This window comes from Geotrypetes seraphini, chromosome 5 (genome assembly GCF_902459505.1).
Source record: "Geotrypetes seraphini chromosome 5, aGeoSer1.1, whole genome shotgun sequence".
NCBI lineage: Eukaryota > Metazoa > Chordata > Amphibia > Gymnophiona > Dermophiidae > Geotrypetes > Geotrypetes seraphini.
In genome coordinates, this window is record NC_047088.1 from 181,690,602 (window position 1) to 181,709,402 (window position 18,801).

Here is an 18,801-nt window from a genome sequence, read left to right on the forward strand (position 1 = left end):
ATTATAAGGCATCCAGAACCAGCCCCTGTTGTGCAAATATGTCAGTGTATACATTTATATCATCGCCGAGAAAGGTGTAAATGTATGTATGTACTCCGCATCTGTATTCATGTATTGTATAAAACTCCACCCCTGAGAACTACACATGGTGCACATATAGGTGCCATCTTGTCACATCACAGAAGCTTTCCTCAACTCACACTGGCTTCCAATTCCGGCAAGAATACAATTTAAATTCTACTGCCTACTATTTAAATCTATAAACGGAGATAGCCCAACCTATCTGAACAACCGCCTCATCCAAACCACCTCAACCAGACTTAGGAAAACTCACATTCCATTCATACACCCTCCAATCAAAGAAGTTAAATGGAAAAAAACTATATAATGGCCTCCTAGCCACTCAAGCAGCTAAACTAGACAAGCAAATCTCCAATCTTCTGTTAACAACCTCAGACTACAAGATGTTCAGAAAAGAAATAAAAACTATACTCGTCAAGAAATCTCAAAAAAATAATCATAATTCCATAAATTCCCACCTTTCTCCCCACTAACTTCCCAACTCCCCGACTTCCCTGATCTCTTCTCTATTATTTCCTGGAAATGACCAGATATCTTCTTTGTACTTCACCTTCTTTAACTCTTCTGTAACCCGCCTTGAACCGCAAGGTATTGGCGGAATACAAAACTCTAATGTAATGTAAACCTATATTTATTTATCTTAAAGGCCTTTTCTACATGTAAAACCACCTTAACATATGAAAAAGTCTTTATAAAATTACAGCCACAGATGGTGATGTACTTGTTGCTCTTAAGTAATCCAGTTTGTTCACAAACATGCTTCCCTAATTTAGTAGAAGATTACTTTTGGAATTTGCAAAATTCATACGTATATGTGCAGCACCCTGAATGAAGTTGCTCTTTTTTTTCTTTTTCTTTTTTACACATCTTCACATTCAGTGAGCTTTTTGTAAAATAGCTGAGACATTAAGAACATCCTGATCTAGATGTCCTATGTAAGAGAATCACTTCATTAAAAAAGGCAGTTAATAAAACTCAATAAATAAATGAGAGAGCTTATATTTAGCCAGCTTGTAAGAGCTAGTTAGATCACTGGATAGTCAGTCCTAATATTTATACTGCTATTTTGTACAGTCTACTCATGAAGATAAATTTAGATGGATAGCTTAAAGTTGCTGCTTTCTGGATTAGAGGCTGACCAAAACAATTTCAGCTGAAAACCAAAACTGTAGCCAAAACTTGCTTGGTTTTGTCCGAAGCCAAAATCGAAAGCTAAAGATTAGTTGTGTGAATGTGAACTGATGAGGCCTACTGGGGATTATCAGCACTTGCAAGCATAGGCTGACAATTGTGAGAGCCATTTTAAAGGATTGCTCAACAGGTCTGGCACATTTAGGTTACCAAGTCAACGTATCCTCTGAGACTGAAACTTTGTGAGAATATGCATGGGTCACAGCAGGTGTGGTTTTATAATTAAAAAGAAGTGTTACTTCCCTTTGAAAGTGTAGATTCTTCAAAAGATGAACTTCAGTTGGCAACAACTTATCCAGATTGGGTAAATCGCCATCAACAAAAAATATAAGAAGTAATTCTGATTGCACAACTGGTGTCTGAAGGAGCTGGAAGGAAAGTAAAGAAGTATGATATTAAATCTCAAAAGGTTACATTCAAAGAAGGAGACTGAATCTTAATCAGAAGGTTAGGATTTCATCAAAGGCAAACTTCAGGATGTATGGGAACAAGAACCCTATCAGATTCTAGGAATCTTTAGACAAGAGAAGAATGTTTTCCGGTCATGAGACAAAGAGGGTTATCTTAAAGTACTGCACCAAAATCATATTAAGTTGACTCATTTAGAAATGAAATTTATTTCAAAAATGACTTGAGAAAACCAAAAAAAACTCTGTGGAGTGACGATGTTTCCAAATGGACTTTATTTGAAAGTATCAAAGTTCCAAAGGTAAACTAAAATCATCCACATAAAATAATTCCATCCACATAAAAGTAAATCATCCACATAAAGAGCCTTAAAGGACCTAGTCCGCTAGGGATACAGGACCCAACACGGTCCGCGTTTCGACACTTCCGGCTCACCACACAATTGTTTCCCACGTACTCACCTTTATAGGACCCCTGAAGAAGACTTTTTGTCGAAACGCGGACCGTGTTGGGTCCTGTATCCCTAGCGGACTAGGTCCTTTAAGGCTCTTATGTGGATGATTTACTTTTATGTGGATGGAATTATTTTATGTGGATGATTTTAGTGTACCTTTGGAACTTTGATACTTTCAAATAAAGTCCATTTGGGAACATCGTCACTCCACAGAGTTTTTTTGGTTTTCTCTGGATTTTCTTCTTTGTGGATATTTTGGGGTCAATTCCTTTTGTTTTTTTTCAAAAATGACTTAACATCTAATGAAAGTTGTAATCGATCTTCTCTCTCAAATTCAAAGTTTAATGATGATAATGATGGAGAGATTGAACAAAGACCAAACACTAGGAGAAACAGGAAAGCCGCCTAATTACCTACTAGAAAATTATATCCTCTTTAAAAAAAATGTTGACATGTTATTGTCAATTGCAATATAAGGAAAAAATAATAATAATTAAGCTAAGAAAATATATATAAGAAAAATATAATATAATAAAGGGTTTTTGCTGATGACTGCATTGTGAGCTGAGTGAAATGTCACTTTTGTGACCCATATGGTTTAATGGCTCTAACTCTGAGTGAATAAAAAAAGAAGATAACAGTAATTTGAAAATCCTAAGTTAATTAAGGTTTAATATCCCTGTTGAGTGAGAATATAGGTATAGTGGGTTGTGTTATGATAGTATCCTGAAACTGAAACGGAGCAGAAAAAGGATTTTGGACTGTAACTGAAACCAAAATATGTTTAGCCTTTACTCTGGATACATTTAGATTTCATCTGTGCCCCTGAATTGATAAAGCTTCAAAAAGAGCTAAATGAGCCTTGGCACTAAGTTGGAGACATCTTTTGCCAATGTATATTTTGCTTTTCATGTATTGGGGGGGAGGGCGGGAGGTTGTGCATTTAATGTTATTTACATTGTCAGATGAAATCACTTGTAGCAGATAGTAGCATTCATTACCTGTAGAATTTGTTTTTCACATTTTTGAGTCTAGTGTTTATAATCAATATAAATGCTTACATAGATATTTTTGTTGTGTATTTTTTTTCAGTTTTTTTTCTACCCTTCCTGTGTACAAAGAAAAGAACTTAAAGTCCTTCCAATAAAGTACTGATAAAATAATATGGGAGCCATGTTAATCCACTTTAAAGGTTGAAATTCAACTGGGAAATCCCTTGAGTATGTATAGTTCTAGAGTCCTCATTTTTTTTATTTCTTCCATTTGTGTGTCGCACATACTATACAAGCTCTAGGCGACATTACAGAGGAAGGGGTTAGAAGAGGGTAGGGAGGACTATGGAGGGCAAGGAAGGAGAGAAGAGAAGTATGTAGAATATTTCATAGAACTTCCTAATTTTACATTAGGAGCACCATCTATGTAAATGATATCTAAATGAATTAAAGTAATATGTAAAAAGGAATAGAAAGGAGGAACCGTTAAACAATAGAATTAAGTTAATAAAATAAAAAGAATAGGGGTAAAAACAATAGAATAAAATTTAAAATAATTCATAAAGAAAAAATTGAAAAAATCAAATAAGTCTGACAGAAGTCCATGAATTTGGAACAAAGAACAGAGGGAGGGAAGTATGATACGGGGCACGTTGGGACAGAAAGGGAGGAAGAGGGCACGGCACAGGAAGAGCGAAGCAGGGTTTTGGGATACAGAAGGAAGGGAGGGAGCACAATCTTCAGATAAAGGAGGTATGAAAGAAGGGAGGGAACATGAACTTGGGACATAGGGTGGAAGAATAGAGTGAGTAAAAGATGAGGTGGAAGGAATAGAAAGAATTGGGCAGGGTGAGGAGGAAATATGGTGCACATGAGGAAACGAAAGAATTGGGTATATGGAGGGAGAGAGAAATATGGGACATGGTAGTGGGAGAGGCATGAGGTTCAGATGCATGAGGAAAAGAGTTGAGGGAGAAATGGATGTGTTGGCGGAGAGGGAACAGTGGGATGGATGAAGAATGAAAGTAAGGGCTCCTTTTACAAAGCCGCTTTAGCGGTTTAACGCACATAATAGCACATGCTAAACTGTCAGCTGCGCTAGACGCTAACGCCAGCATTGAGCTGGCGTTAGTTCTAGCCACGGAGCGCAGGTTTAGCGCATGCTATAAAGCTGCATGCGCTAAAACTGCTAACGCAGCTTCGTAAAAGGAGCCCTAAGTGTAAACTTCCTATATTTTCTTTTTATTTAAACTACAGTACTTTATTTTGAGAACTGTTTCTTTAATGTTTTTATAGACTGTACAGGATCCAAGTTACATACAAATTCAACTTAAGAATGGTTTTAAAAATGGAACTTGTTCTTAACCTGGGCACTGCCTGTAAATGTATGAGATGTTATAATCAAGGTCAGATTTTTCAGTAGGTTTCCTTGTATTTATTGCAACTAAAAAAAAAAAAAAACTCAATAACAAATGAGGGTGAAAGAATAAAAATTAGTTATGTCCAACAATTGTCAAATGTGGTTTAAACAAGGTGAATTAAATATAAATGAATAGCAATATAAATGAATTTACCATTCACATGTGATCAAATTTACATTGATTACACCATTATAGTTAGTGATAATTTTCAAACTTCAAACAAACATGATTTGACTTTCAACTTATTGCCAAATATGTTCCAGGATTTCTAGAACCACAGGTAAATTTTTGACTAGGTGGCTCTAATACAACTAGAGAGTGGTTCTCAGCCCCAAAGTTCAATAAAATACAAAAAAAAAGTATATATGTGTGTACACAAAATTAAAGTATTAAAAAAACAAAACCCTGTTTTCATTGGTATCACCTCTTTCTTGCATTGGGTACCACTGATTTATTGTCCTGCCACCTGTCTGGAAATAGCAGCTCCTCTGAAGATCTAGATGTTTGTTATCCTATCTGTAATCAAATGAAAGGGAGCAAAACTCTAACCTCTCTGGATGAATGCAGGCTAAAGTCAGTGTCATAGGGTAAGGCCATGTATATAAATGTGTAAATACTAACTGAAAATAGCTCTGTACCACAGAACTTCTTAGAATTCTAAGACGAGATCACTCAAGGCTTTAGATTAGGGGTGTCCAACCTGCGGGCCGAGGGCCGCATGCGGCCCAGTGAAGTATTTTGTGCGGCCCCGGTTGAGGGCGATGCAGTGTTTTCCTCTGCTGGCCCTGGGTGTTTACCATCTTGCCAGCTTCCTCCTGTCTTGCTGCAGCGTTTCCATGTTTGTGCGGTCCCAGAAACATTTTTTTAGGCCAATGCAGCCCAGGGAAGCCAAAAGGTTAGACACCCCTGCTTTAGACCTTCAGTTCTCAAAAGAACATTTAGCTTTCAAAAAATAGTTTCAGATTCTCCAAGCTTCACACAACTGTGTATACTGGTTAAGGTCTCAGTAGATTAGTAATCGGAAAAGACTGCAGGAATGCATTCCAGCACTACAGCAGAAAAACAGCTGAATACTAAAATACAAAACATTTGCTTTAAACACCAATAATATTAGCCAATCTGAGTTGAATCAGTGGTCTTACACAGTGAAGGGATTAAAATTCTCTATTTCCTGGTACTTAATACTTCCTTTCAGCAAAAGGAGTCACAAACATCCAGCTTAAATTCTGAAACACTTTAAAAGTTATCCATTTTCCTTTGAAATATAACTTCAAATTTAATATAGAAATCTGGGTATTACTGATAAAGATTGTAAGAAGTGCAACTACTTCAAAACACAGCTGCCAGACTAATCTTCCAATGTAACAAATTTGAGAGTGTCTCCCCACTCCTGAGAAAATTGGACTGACTTCCCATAAGGAAGAGAATACATCTATGGTGAAAACTTCAAAGGACTGAGCACAGACATCACCATTACAAACTCCTTTCTTAATTCAAGAATGCAGCAATGATTCAAACTGACCTTCTCTTCCCCTTCTTGCGTACTTCAGAAGAGACTACATGAATCCACCTTTGCATTCCAGGGACCCAAAATATGAAGCAACCTCCCACTACACCAGCGCCAAATAAGTACCATGGGGTTCATAAAAAAACAAACATCTAAAAAAGTGGCCTAAATGGGTATTTGGATAATCAAAAAGCCTGATCGTCCAAGTACTAATAATCAAAGCTGGTTTTAGACGTATCTAAAACAAGCTTAGGCCTTTCCCCTGCCTCTAAACGCATAGAGTGAAAAGAGGCGTTTTTAGAGGAGGGGAAAGGGCGGGAGGTGGGCCAACCTAGTCCTAGGCGTGCAGCAGGTATAACAAAAACTTTAGGCAGGTTGCCTAGTCGGCACTTGTACGTTTTGACTTTAACCAAGTCAAAACAGGTATAAGTGCCGAAAAGGGGCCACTGAGCTGATTGCTGCAGCTCAGCGACCCCCAGCAACCTGCCTACCCCCTACTGCAACGTTCGCTGCAGGAGAGATGGCTCATCTCTCCTGCCGCGATGGTGATCGCCAACCCCCCTCCAAACCGCAGCACTTCAGGGTGAGCATCGCAGCAGGGCATCTCCCCTGCCAGCGATCCTCACACTGAAGTGCCAGGGTTCGGAAGGGGGTGGGCGATCACCATCGCAGCAGGAGAGATGAGCCATCTCTCCTGCAGCGATCAGCCCTCCCAGGCTATTACGATCGGACAGGAGGGAGCCCAAGCCCTCCTGCCCGGCGACACCACGAACCCCCAACAGCATCGGGGCAAGAGGGAGCCCAAGCCTCTTGCCCTGCCAGCCCCAAAAGTCCCAGATAGCTTTGGGGCAAGAGGGAGGCCAAGCCCTCTTGTCCCGGCAATCCCCAACCCTCCTCCCCGCCGATTACAATATGGCTCAACTCCTCCTGCCCAGGCGAAGCCACTAACCCCCCCCCCCCCCCCCCCCCCCCCACACACACACACACACACTAAAATACAGGCAGGAGCGATCCCAGGCCCTCTTGCCCTCGACGCACCCCCCCCCCTCCCGCTGACCCCCTCAATCCCCCCTCCTACCTTTAAATTGTTGGCCGGACGGACAGGTGCCAAGCCCATCCGTCCGGCAGGCCAGCCATCTGTTGAATGGCTGTCCTTAGGGCCTGATTGGCCCAGGCGGCTCAAATCCTGCCCACTACTGCTAACTAAGATAAGTGTTTTAGGCCTAATACTAATCTTTAAAGATTTATAAATGAATTTTTTGACCAATGAGGAGGCTTGCTACAATCTATCTGAATTGTACATGAAATAGGTGATTCAGATGTAGCCCTGAGGTCATAAGAAGAAGCGTAAATATAAAAGAATTAATGTTTGAAAACAACAAAGGAAATATTTAATGATATTTATTGAAGCAATTTTTTTTAAGAAAAAAGATAAAAAATTGAATTGAACATAATAATGATTATTTATTGTGAGTAATGCATGAATTGAAGAATTAAGTTATTAAGCCTCACTCTAAGTTTTTCAGAACTAGTAGGCTCTATATTTGGGCTTTGTAAGAAAGGCATGCACAAACAGAAACAGAGAATATGTCAGATAAAGACCAAATAATATATCCCAATCTGCCTTTCCACTGGGGAAAAATTGATGTAAACATCTATCAAGCATTATACTATCAGAGGGAAGCAATTTATGTAGACTGAAAAACTCAAGGATAATAGATCAGCAGATAAAACTGAATGAAGGGAAGGTCAAAAACACTTTCAGAATGTTGGAAAGAAGTTATACCTGTAGCTTAGAGGCTAAGAGCAGCATAATTTAAAAAAGTGTAAGTCCGTTTTGGGCCTCGGGTGCTAGTTGCCTAAAGTCAGCAGCATCCAAAGTCCATTCTCGAAAAATATGTCCCAAATATATATTTTTTTCAAGAATCATCTAATTATACGTCCAGCCGTTTGATCATCCAGATCGCCAAATCATCTATCTATATACCACATTCTTGACCAAAAAATCATCCAAGTCCAAAGCACCTAGAAAAAGACCTTTTGGACGTGAGAGGGGTCAGCAAAGTGATGGACTGGCCACCCAGACATGGTAACAGAGTAGTGGGGCACCTTACAAACCACTGCTGTGAACTTCACAAAAAAGGGGCCACATAAACATCTCACCACAACACCCTTGCAGGTCATGGTGAGCCCCCCCAAACCTATTACACCCACCTGTCTACCACCCCAATAGCCCTTATGGCTGCAGGTGGTACCTATATGGCAGTACAGTAAGGTTTGGGGGGGGGGGGGGGGGTTGGTGGCCTCATATTTTTTACCATGAATGCAGTGGTTAGAGTGGCTTATGGGCTTGGGCCCTCCTTTCTATGGTTCACTAGCCCACCCCCCAGACTACTTAAGCCACCTCTGTGCAGCTCTACTAGGCTTTCCTATGCCAGGTGCTGATGTTCTGGAGGTAGGTATGTACGTTTTTATTCTGATTTTTATAGCATGGGGGAGTCAGTGATCACTGGGGGAGTGTGTGGGTCTCTACTTTGTGTCTGTAGTGGTTATCTGGTCACTTTGGATACCTTCTGGGCACTTATATCTGTTTTTAGATCACTTAAGTCACAACATATAAGTTCTGTCTAGGCAGTCTTGTCAAACTTTTGATTATTGCTGCCTGTCGACTAAGTTTGGTTGGCCTACCTCCCACGCTAATCACTCCTCCAAAAATGCCCCTTTTCGCTCTGGGTGCAAAGCACCAGTCAAAAGACCTAAGCTGCCTCTAGATATATTTAAAACCCATTTCAATTATTGGTACTTGGATGAGCTGTCTTTTTGATTGTCCAAGTGCCGATTTAGGCGGGTTTTTAGATGTATTTTTGTTTTGATTATGTACCTCTAAGGCACCAGACTTTGGATCCAAGGGGTTGTGGGTTCAGTGCCAATTAAAAACCCCTGTAAACTAAGTAAATAACATTTGTCTAATTCTACCCTCCAATCTGAGATAGTAGTATATTGCAGATGGTCTGCTTTTTAACTTCAACAAAACAGGACAAAAAAATCACCTTTCTTTTCAAAAAAAGGGAGAAAAGACCTCAGTGTCTAATAGGGGCTTTATAAGCTTCCCACATAGACAGGCTAGTTTTAAACAGAGTTTAATCCTAGCAGACACATCCTTGGTCAAAAAACTCCCAAATTACATGTGAAATTCTATTCTTAATTTTTCTTATAATTTTTCTCCCCTTTAGAACCACAGAACTCTGGAACAACCTCTCATCCCCACTCAGAAACTCAAGCTCCTTCCAATCCTTCCGCAAACACTTGAAAACTTGGCTCTTTGCAAAAATCTAATCTCCTCCCATTCTCCAGTATTCTGTCCCTCTCTTTCCTCTTAGTCCCTCTCCTTTATCCCTTATTGTAGTTCCTTTCCTCTTAACTCTGTAAACCGTGCCGAGCTCTGCGCTTGCGGAGATGGTGCGGAATACAAACCTAAGGTTTAGTTTAGTTTTAGTTTAGTTGTTATGATTTTCTTATCATTTTCAAAATTTTCTTCGTATTTTCAAAATTAGTCTCTCATATTAAACAGTTGAACAATTTAATATGTTTAATATGAGAGACTAATTTTGAAAATATGAAGAAAAATTTGAAAATCATAAGAAAAATTAAGAATAGAATTTCACATGTAATTTGGGAGTTTTTTGACCAAGGATGTGTCTGCTAGGATTAAACTCTGTTTAAAACTAGCCTGTCTATGTGGGAAGCTTATAAAGCCCCTATTAGACACTGAGGTCTTTTCTCCCTTTTTTTGGAAAGAAAGGTGATTTTTTGTCCTGTTTTGTTGGAGGGTGCAGTATTTTTGTGATTTATTTTGGGCATCCTTTTCTTGAATTTTTTTGATATCTCTGCTTTTCAACTTTCCATTCTGATGCATGATATAAGTCTCAAATGTTATCAGTATACAAAATCCTGAGTGCTGTACAATAGGTACAAGTGGACTGATTTTTTTTTACTGCATCAAGATTTTCAAAGACTAGAGAACACTCAATTAAGTTTCAGAGTAATACTTTTAAAGCTTTTAAAAATAGAAGGAAATTTTTTTTCACTCAGAGAATAGTTAAGTTCTGGAACACATTGCCAGAGAATGTGGTAAGAGTAGTTAATGTAGCTGGTTTTAAAAAAGGTTTGAACAAGTTCCTGGAGGAAAAGTCCATAAACTGCTGTTGAAACAGACGTGGGAGAAGCCACTGCTTGCCCTGGATTGGTGGTATGGAATACTACTACTATTTGAGTTTTTACCAGGTACTTCTGACCTGGATTGGCCTCCGTGAAGACTGGATACTGGACTAGATGGTCATTGGTCTGTTCTTAAATTTTAAAATTAAATTAAATTAAACAATTTGTAACTTAAGCTTATGCTTTTTATTATACCTATGCACTGTTTACACTTTCCATGAAACTAATGTATTTCTTATGAATTATCTGCTGAATGTTGAGCATTATTTGTTGTGAACCACCTTGAACCATTCGTGGTCTGGTGATATATAAGAATAAATTATTATTTATTATTATGGGCTCCTTTTACAAAGCCGTGCTAGGGCCTTAATGCGCGGAATAATGCACGCTGGCCACTACTGCCTTCTTTTGAGCAGGTGGTAGATTTTCAGCTAGCGCACGCTAATCCGGTGTGTGCGCTAAAACCGCTAGCACACCTTTGTAAAAGGAGCCCAATTTCTCAGGGCATATTTTGTCTTGGAATGATCACAAACTTATTTTGTCCTCTCTTTCTGGGGCAGGCCTTTATGTGGAAAAATCAAAGATTAAAGAACATATCATTACTCAGAAACTGAAACAAGTACATTCTAGTTCACTTTCTCCTCTCTATACTTAGGGCTCCTTTTACGAAGGTGCGCTAGCATTTTTAGCATGCGCTAATCCCGCGCTACATGAAAAATACTAACGCAAGCTCTATGGAGGCGTTAGCGTGTAGCACGCACAGCAATGTAGCGCACGCTAAGCACACGCTAAAACCGCTACATAGTAACATAGTAGATGACAGCAAATAAAGACCCGAATGGTCCATCCAGTCTACCCAACCTGATTCAATTTAAATTTTTTAATTTTTTTCTTAGCTATTTCTGGGCAAGAATCCAAAGCTCTACCCGGTACTGTGCTTGGGTTCCAACTGCCGAAATCTCTGTTAAAACCTACTCCAGCCCATCTACACCCTCCCAGCCACTGAAGCCCTCCCCAGCCCATCCCCCACCAAATGGCCATACGTAAAAGAAGCCCTAAATTTCTCAACGATGTGCTTTTACTGTCTCTAGAAGAGCAAGTACAGGTGTGGCAAAATAACCTACAAACTGAAATTGACCTTATTGTCCTGTTGGTTCGGGTGGATCAGATAAAATAAAAAAAATAGTGGATGGTATCATTTTAGACTAACATTACTTAAAGTGCAAGTTGTCAATGTGAACATTTATGGATCAAAATAAAATCACAGGAAGCATATCTTCATCTTAAATCAGCTAGATTACATTATAATAATTTATAATCTATTTGATTTGCACATCTAGGGAGGAGGGGAGGGGGTAATATATTTTGTAGTATTTATTGATCAAATGTAAGTGCTGTTTTCTGATTTTATAAGTATGTATAATTTAATGCACTTTGTTTCTGTTCTTGAATTAGGGGGGGAGGAATATTTTGTAATATTCTTTGCTTGATTGTAAGTGCTCTTTATGAAGTTAATTGTATGTATATTTCATTGCACTGTTCTTGAATTGAAAATTAATAAAGATTTATTAAAAAAAATAATAATAATAATTTAGAAAAGCCAGAAGAGAATATTTTAATAAAACCTTAGCTAATTGTGAAAACAAATCTAAACAATTAATTAACTTGTATCATTCTTTAGTTAATAATGATCAGGGGAAATCTGTTCAAGTACCATCAGCTATATCCTTGGCAGAATTTTTTGAAAACAAAATTACTCTAATTAGAGCCAGTCTTCCATGAGATAACATCATTTATGACTCAGCTAGTATGATGGAGACTTCACAACTCTTGTCATAATTTAGGAACTTTGAATCTTGTTCTATAATTCAGTTATTCAAAGTGATAAATAACATCAAAAACATCTGCAAATTACATAATCTCATGCCCAAATCATGGATTAGCATGGATAAACATAGGGCTCCTTTTATCAAGGAGCGCTACAGGGGTTAGCGCGTCAGACATTTCATCACGCGCTAACCCCCGCAGCAAGCCTAGAAACTAACGCCTCGTCAATGGAGGCATTAGCAACTAACGTGGTATTCCGCGCGTTAACTGCCTACCGCACCTTGATAAAAGGAGCCCATAATTATAATAATTTTATTCTTATATACTGCCAGACCATTAGTTCAAGGCGGTTTACAACAAGAGGAAACTGTGTGGCGCAGTGGCGCAGTGGTTGGATCTACAGCCTCAGCACCCTGGGGTTGTGGGTTCAAACCCCGCGCTGCTCCTTGTGACCCTGGGCAAGTCACTTAGTCCTCCATAGCCCCAGGTATGTTAGATAGATTGTGAGCCCACCGGGACAGATAGGGAAAATGCTTGAGTACCTGATTGTAAAAACCGCTTAGATAACTTTGATAGGCTGTATATAAAAATCTAAATAAACTTGAAACAGTGAATTACATACATAAGCATATCAAATATTTATCAGAAAATACAAAAATGGGAATTAAATCACATATTTATCAAACCGATAAGTTTTGAAAATTTTTCTAAATAAATAATGAGACTGAGCTTGGGGAATAAGGGTGTTCCAATATGAATTCATTGCACTAGCCTGAAATGCAAAAGTTTTTCCTAAGAACCTCTTGTAACGATATGCTTTTACCGATGGAAACATAAACCAGTAAGTTTTTCGGGTATTCTTATTTGAATGATAAAATTCAAAGCGGGAAGAGAGGTTGCTTGGAGTCAATCCGAATAAAACTTTAAAACAGATACAACTAAATTTAAACAAAACTTTAGCCTCGAATGGCAAACAATGGAGCTTTAAATAATAAAGGCTTAAATGGTCAAATTGTTTAAGGCCAAAAATCAGGCGGACTGATGTATTCTGTATTATTCTGAGTCTATTAAGAATTTTTTTTATAAGATCCCAGTTAAACAATATTACAGTAGTCCAAAACGGACAAAATTGATGACTGAACCTGTAACCTAAAAGACATTAAATCAAAATATTTTTTAATAGTACAAAGCTTCCATAGTCCAGAAAAGCATTTTTTAATCAGTAGATCAGTATGGTCATTACAAGATAACGAGCGATCTAATGTAACGCCTAATATTTTGATCATAGTAGCTATTGAATAATTTTGACCATTTAAATGGAGTATATTTTCATTGATTTTATCATTAGGACTGGCAAGAAAGAACTTTTAAGCTTCAGTTTAAATTTAATGGTCCATTGTTCTATTTGTGCCAGAATAAATGAGATCTGATTTTTTACTTCAGTCGTGAATGATATTAAAGGAATAAGTATAGTTGGCATAGATGTAAAATTTAACCTACAATCTATGTAATAAATTTCCCAATGACACTAGATAAATATTAAATAGCGTTTGCGAAAGTGGCGAACCTTGTGGTACACCACATGGGTTACTCCACGACGATGAATATTCACAAGCACTAAATACTTGATAAGATCTAGTTTTCAAAAAAAACCTTGGAACCATTTCCACATATTTCCCGAGATTCCAGTTGAATCCAGGCAATTTAATAAAATTTCATGGTTTACCAAGTCAAAAGCACTACTTAAATCCATCTGAAGAATCGATGCACTAGTCCCCAAACTAAATAAGCCATAAAGATGATCAATCAATGAGGCCAATACAGTTTCTGTACTGAATCCTTAACGGAATCCTGATTGAAAACTGTGGAGGACTTTAAATTTATTCAGGTAATTTACTAGTTTAACATTTACTAATCCTTCCATAAGCTTCGTAAATAGCAGGATGATGGCAATAGATCTGAAATTTGAATTACAAGTAATAGACTCTTTAGAGATTTTTTTACAATGTACTGTATGTCTGGTAAAATAACAGAGCAAATCATACTTCAGCGACTTACTACCTTCATTGACATGACGAATGCCTTGCATCCTAAACAAATATGTTGTACCCGATTATAATGTTGTGTATATTCTTTCAAAACGAGCCTCAGCCCCACCTCTCCGCCGCATATATTTATTTCACATCGCGGGAAGCATGTTGTGGTGCTTCATCATTGGCTACAAGTTTATGAAAAGTATTTTTTTAGTTTTTTAATTTAAATTATTCATAATTTTGTGAAAAATCTTAGAGAATAAATGCCAAATGGACTTCCCATTCTTAAGTCTCTTATAAAAGTAAGTAATACTTAGCTTCAGCCAAAAACCCAGGGAGTCAGACCCGACATGTTTCACACATTGGTGTTTTCTCAAGGGTCTCCCTGAAAAATAAACCAGAAGAGCTGTTATAATACGTTTACAACCCGCCCTACCTGGATCTATTCTAAAATTATTCTCCAACTATTACGTTTTTTAGTGCTTACCAGGGGTGCCGCTGTCATCCGACTCCTATCGTTTATGGAAAAAAGATGGCGGCGGCGTCCTTTAACCCCGGTTTAAATACTGATTTCTAATGAGCAAGACTCCGCCCCCCACAGATGATTGGAGCTGGCCCGAGTTACAGTGATCCCCACTCAATCTCACTGTTGAGCCCGCGCGGTTCAACAGTATCAAGATTAAAAATCAATCTTTGCTCATTTTCATTCAATTTGACAGAGTCTCCCTCTCCAGCCCGCCCTACTATTTTCTTAATAACCCGCCACCTAAAGTCATTGACAGTGTGTTTAAACTTAATCCAATGTTCAACTAGCGGAGCATGCATAACTTCATTGAGAACACGCGATTTGTGTTCTGTCAATCTTGTTTTTATCTTTCTACTAGTGCGCCCTACGTAAACGAGGTCGCAAGGACATACAATAGAGTAAATGACCCCTTGGGAATTACAATCTGTAATGTGTTCAGCTTTTAAAATAATGGATCTTCCCGGAACCTCCCAAGAGTCCCCCTGAATGGCTAAGGGGCACCATTGACAACGTCCGCATATCCCGTGGGTACCCACCACCCTTACCTCAGGGTCAACCCTGAATTTTTGAAAATTACAGCGTTGTCCTAGCGTGATGCCTCTTGTATACGCTATACGAGGAAAAACCTCAAGGGATTTGTGGGATTGTACTACAAACCAGTACTTTCTAAGTATACCCACCACTACTTTTACTGCTTTTGAGTAAGGAAGAACGCACGTGAGAATCTCATACGTTTCTTGTTCATCTGCGTGCTCCTGTAATAATAAATCTCTTTGAGCAAATTTAGCCCTATATAGGGCCTGTTTTATAGATTTCTCAGGATAGCCCCTGTGATGGAGGCGATCACTCAATTTAGCAGCTTGGATTTTATATTCTTCCAATGATGAACAAATCCTGCGTAATCGCAAGAATTGGCCTATTGGCAAGTTAAAACGGAGTTTAAATGGGTGGAAACTAGTGAAGTGTAGTATGGTATTCCGAGTAACTGGTTTGATGTATAGGGATGTGAAAATATTCGCTCCGCTAGCTTGGACAGTAATGTCCAAAAAATCTATCTTAGTCTGGTGGCATGTCATTGTGAACTTGATGTTATTGTCCACTGAGTTCAAAAATTCAATGAAAGCTTCCAAATTCTCCTTAGAGCTGTCCCAAATGAAAAAGATATCGTCTAGAAATCTGCCCCAGAACCCGATATATGTGTTCCATGGGGATGAATATACCCAGGTTTCTTCAAAACGTGCCATAAAGAGGGCAGCCACAGAGGGGGCCAAAGTGGCACCCATTGCCACCCCCTGGATCTGTTGGTAGAATTTGTGGTGGTATTGAAAATAGTTGTGTTTAATAACCCACGTGGCCAAATGCATCAAAAATGTGGTGGAAATGCGGTGAGTAGTTCTACTTTGGAGGGATTCTTTGATAACTGCCAATGCTTCTTCCTGTGGAATTTGAGTATATAGCGAAACAACGTCCAAAGTCACTAACCACCTGTCAGTCGTATTGAGTTGAAGGGCTGCAATATTCGTCAAAAAATGGGAAGAATCCCTAATATAGGACTTAATCTTCGGGACCTCGTCCCTAAGGAAAAAGTCCACCATTTTAGACAAGGGTTCAAGTATAGAGGACCGGGTATTGACTATTGGTCTCCCTGGAGGATTTTTGAGAGTCTTATGTATCTTGGGAACAAATGATATACTGGGAATCCTAGGATTCTTCTCAAATAAGAATTGATATTCTTTCTTGGTAATTTCCCCTTGTTCCCGATACCGATTTAAGATGTTCAATATCTCTACACCCAACTCTGCAGTGGGGTCCCCATCAAGAAGCTGGTACGCTCTTGTGTCTGCCAATTGGCGTCTGGCTTCAATATCATACTCTTTAGTGTTCAAAATGACTGTGGCTCCTCCCTTATCTGCCTTGGTGACAATGATGTCGTTATTAGCCAACAGTTCTTGAAAGCCTAATGTTTGGGCTCTGGTGGTGTTATAGGGACCTACGTTATGCCAATTCCTTTGGAGTTCCTTTAGATCTGCAAAAATTAATTCTCGAAAAGTAAAAATAAGGGGATCCATAGGGCCTGGAGGGACCCAACGTGATTTTAACTTACAGATGGGGATAGAGCATTCCTGCCTCACAGTTTGAGTAGACTCATTATCTTCCTCCAGTGGTTCAAGCTCCCCTACAGAGTTATCTTGAAAGAAAACCTTGCATTGCATCTTCCTTACGAAGGCATGTAAAGCAGAATGTAATTTAAAAAAGTCTGGCGAGTGAGTCATAACAAACCCCAGACCTTTTTCTAAAATTTCTTTCTGTGCAACCGTAAGGGTTATGGAGGACAAGTTTATCACTGACGTGATGTTGTCGTCCGGGTTTTGCCTCTCGTTCGTTGTTGTCGAGTCCGTCCCCGTCCTCGGGTGTCCATACTGGTTGACTCCCCTGACTTCTCGGTGGTGACCTCTGTGGAACCGTCTGTGGAAACATCTGATTCTCCTGAAGTACTGTCAAATGTTACTTTTTTCTTCTGTAAGGTTCCAAAATTCTTCCTTTGCCAGGTGTATACCCTGTCCTGTGCATAGTCCCTCTGATCTCTCTTTAGTTTCTTGATTTTGTTGATCTTAATTTCGTCTCTGAACGTCTTCATAGACGTCTTTAATTCACTCAATTTACGATCAAATTCAGTTGTATCTATTCCCAGGCGTAGTTCACTTTCGATGTTGTTCGCTTTTATACATAATTCCTTTTCTGTGTTCTCAGTAGTTTCTACTAATAGAATCATGAGATCTCTGGAGCACTTGTTTAGTATCGCTGTCCAACGGTCTGTGAAAAGTTTATCGGTTGAAATCATCTTGGGCTCCTTTACTATGCGAAGACCCCTGGGGATCATCGCAGTCTTCAAGTACTGAACTAATGTGCTACAGTGTAGCTCCGCTCTCACAGCCCTTTTCATTACGTTTTCTAGCTCTAGCCAGGAAGATTCTGTGGGGGGTAATTCTTCATCATCTAATAAAGCTGGTCTAGCAAGCACTTTTTTCAATTGATCTTCTGTATATCCTTCAAATTGGAACTCTTCAGTTGCCATGCTTACATTAACTTTGAGCAAAAAGTATATGGCAGACTTACCTGATATACATTTTGTCTGTAAGTCTGCCATATATGCCATGTTCCAATACATTCCCCTTGTTCCCGATACCGATTTAAGATGTTCAATATCTCTACAAAATGTATTGGAACTCTTCAGTTGCCATGCTTACATTAACTTTGAGCAAAAAGTATATGGCAGACTTACCTGATATACATTTTGTCTGTAAGTCTGCCATATATGCCATATATGGCAGACTTACAGACAAAATGTATATCAGGTAAGTCTGCCATATACTTTTTGCTCAAAGTTAATGTAAGCATGGCAACTGAAGAGTTCCAATTTGAAGGATATACAGAAGATCAATTGAAAAAAGTGCTTGCTAGACCAGCTTTATTAGATGATGAAGAATTACCCCCCACAGAATCTTCCTGGCTAGAGCTAGAAAACGTAATGAAAAGGGCTGTGAGAGCGGAGCTACACTGTAGCACATTAGTTCAGTACTTGAAGACTGCGATGATCCCCAGGGGTCTTCGCATAGTAAAGGAGCCCAAGATGATTTCAACCGATAAACTTTTCACAGACCGTTGGACAGCGATACTAAACAAGTGCTCCAGAGATCTCATGATTCTATTAGTAGAAACTACTGAGAACACAGAAAAGGAATTATGTATAAAAGCGAACAACATCGAAAGTGAACTACGCCTGGGAATAGATACAACTGAATTTGATCGTAAATTGAGTGAATTAAAGACGTCTATGAAGACGTTCAGAGACGAAATTAAGATCAACAAAATCAAGAAACTAAAGAGAGATCAGAGGGACTATGCACAGGACAGGGTATACACCTGGCAAAGGAAGAATTTTGGAACCTTACAGAAGAAAAAAGTAACATTTGACAGTACTTCAGGAGAATCAGATGTTTCCACAGACGGTTCCACAGAGGTCACCACCGAGAAGTCAGGGGAGTCAACCAGTATGGACACCCGAGGACGGGGACGGACTCGACAACAACGAACGAGAGGCAAAACCCGGACGACAACATCACGTCAGTGATAAACTTGTCC